Source organism: Crocodylus porosus, unplaced genomic scaffold (assembly GCF_001723895.1).
Source record: "Crocodylus porosus isolate Cpor-Errol unplaced genomic scaffold, CroPor_comp1, whole genome shotgun sequence".
NCBI lineage: Eukaryota > Metazoa > Chordata > Crocodylia > Crocodylidae > Crocodylus > Crocodylus porosus.
The window spans coordinates 21907102-21909960 of NW_017728943.1; positions in this window are offsets into that span (position 1 = coordinate 21907102).

Genomic DNA, 2859 nt, shown 5'->3' on the forward strand with positions numbered 1-2859 from the left:
CAGCAACCCAGATAGGTTCCTCCTAGGAGCTGTCTGGGGGAAGAAGAAAAGGTGGGAGAATGTGAGCGTGGGGAGTCTTCTCCCAGCTTCCCCCCCGATAAAGGACCTCTGGGAGAGAGGAAGAACACATCGGCATCCTCCCCTGCTGGTGTCTCTCTGGCCAGCTTCACTTTCTAGACTTTCCTGGGTGATGTAAAAGAAGGCCAAGTGGTGACCTTGCATGCTGCTCAAGAGACATTCCTCCAAATCATAGTGAGTACTGGCCTGGGATTAGGATTTGCTGTACTGCCTCTCCCTCATGGCCTGAGACAACTGCCCAACCTCTATCAGAGGGGCTGGAGGACTGGCCAGCCAGGGGTGCACTCAAAGTGGAGAGGCAGAAAGAGCAAGGGATGGGACACCAGGCAGAGGATGGGACTTCCCTACCCTTACTGGTGTCACCTCCACCCCCAACCCCGATGGCCTTGCCTAGTGGCTGTGGGCATCAGGATCTGCCCATGAGGCCTAGCATGAAAATGGGAGACACTGCAGCTGGTTGAAGAGGAGAGGAACCAGGTGAGAAGGGTCAGCAGTGCTGCCAGGGCCTTCTGTAAACTCAGAGGCACTCTCCACTTCTTCCAAGCCAACACTCCAGGGCCCAGCGGAGAAAGCACCAAGCCTCCCTGGTACACAGTGGATGCAGTGGGACATTTCTTACAGGGACATCAGGGAGAACTCCTCCAGGTTCACATCAACATGCACAACTGCCACTGGCTGGATGGTGACCTGTCATGAGGCGAGCACATGGATGAGGGTGGGAACCTGGCAGGAAAGGGATGATGGGGCATAGAGGAGGGAGCAAATAAACAAACAGGAGGATGAAGGAATGCATGTGGGAAGATAGCAGACATGGGGGCAAGGCCCACCAGTGCTTGGAGCGAAACAGTTGCAGGGGCAGGGAGAAAGCAGTTGACTGGTGGCAGGGAGGCCTCTGCCACATCCCCCACTAACAGCCAGGCACCAGAGTGGCTTCTACCTCTGCAGGATACTGAGGGACAGGCCTCCTCCAAGCATCCCGTGAGCACCTCTGGCAGGATGAGCCTAGGCCCAGCCCTCTTGTCCTGAGGAAGAGGGTCCCAGTGCCGAGGCACAACTGATTAGGGGGACAAAAAAGCAAGCAGCTGTGGAAGCAACATCAATACAAGTTCAAAGAGAGGGAAGCTGAGGAAAGCATCCCCTCAAAGCACTTGCTGTTCCCCACAGGGGCCAATGGATGCCACCCTGGCCTTCGACACACTATTTTTGTGGTGCTTCAAAAGTAGAAAAATACTATGAGCATGCACACAAGCCCCTTGGCATCACAAAGGCACATTCCCCAATAGGGGGCTGCTCCTTAGTTCTCCCTGCCACCAGGGAAGCCCGCCAGTGAGGAGGACAGGCTCAATGGCAGGCTTTCTTGCCTTCCCCGTCAGCTGCTGCTGGAGTGGAAACAGGTGATGGGGCTGCCCACAAGCTGCCTACAAGGCAGGAGCTGATAAGGTGATCTCTGTTACCTGATTAACCCTTGCCAGGACCAGTGGGAATGGATAAAACACCTGCGCTGTTACAGGCTGAAGTTCCTAGTGCTTTAGTGGGTTGCTGGTGTCGGTCAGGCCCCGCTGCTGCTGCAGCCTTGTCACCATAGCTGCCTGGCAAGGCCAAGGGCTGATCAGGTGGTTGCCTTGAAGGGGGAGAGGGAGCATGGAGGGACACCAGGGGTCAGACTTAGAGAGACTGTCCAGACCTTATACTTGTCATGGGAAAGCTTCTCATGACAAAGAAGTTGCTTTCTGAAAAGGCAAAGTTTTTGTTGCTTTACCTGACATTGTGCAACATACCAGCCTTTCTTTTTAGAATGACAAACAGCACAAATGTATAAACATTTGCTTTTTGTCTCACTAAAAAAGCGCTTATAGGGTGACATATGTAACATGGGTCACAGGGAATGGAAGCAGACGCAGAAGCCACAGGGTGCTCTGCTGTCCAGCCCTGTCCCCTGCACCTTGCTCTCCCCGCTTGGCTCAGAGGCGGGTGGCCTGCCTGGCAATGGATTCGGGTGGTACTCAGGGTGTGCAGGTGCCCCAGGCTCCAGAGAATAGAGTTTGATAATGATGAGCTCTGGTGAGCCAGGGGTGGGTGAGGATAAGGAGGCCCTTGCTGTAGGACTGGCCCAAGGTGAGAGGCTGATTGGACCCTCCCCTGCCTCTGCTGCAAAGTTCCCATGTGGTGCTGGCCCATCTTATCTCATTGCCTGGATTCGCTTGGCTTTGTGCCTGCCCATTTAACCTTTGTTTATTTATCTCTCCTGGCACTGCTCCCTTTGCCCTGCACCCCCATCTCTCTCTCCCTCCTACACCCCTTGTCTTTTGTGTTCTCATTGGGCAGTGTAAAAGTGATGTTATGGATGGTCCAGAAATTTTGCCAGAGGCAAGGATTTCTGAGGGTGGTATCTTTTACTGGACCACTAAAAAAATGTCACCCTAAGACATCGTTGCCTGTTTAATTCTGATTTGTTTCATGCTCCGCTTTCTGGACCTCCTTTCACAGCAGCTGATGAACTGAGTTTCAACCCCCAAAAGCGTGTACTTGCTTGCTCCATCCATCATCCCACTGAGTTGGTCTGCGAGGTGCGCATCTACCCCGCCTCCTGCCTGACTTGGGGCGGGGCTTGCGGCGGGGGCAGGGACCCGCGGCTCCTCCCTGCTCCGCCGCAGCCCGGCTGGCGCTGCACCGCCCTCTGCAGCGGCGCCCGCTCCGGGCACCTGCCGGCCGCCGCAGCCATGAACCCGCTCTTCGGCCCCAACCTCTTCCTGCTGCAGCAGGAGCAGCAGGGCCTGGCCG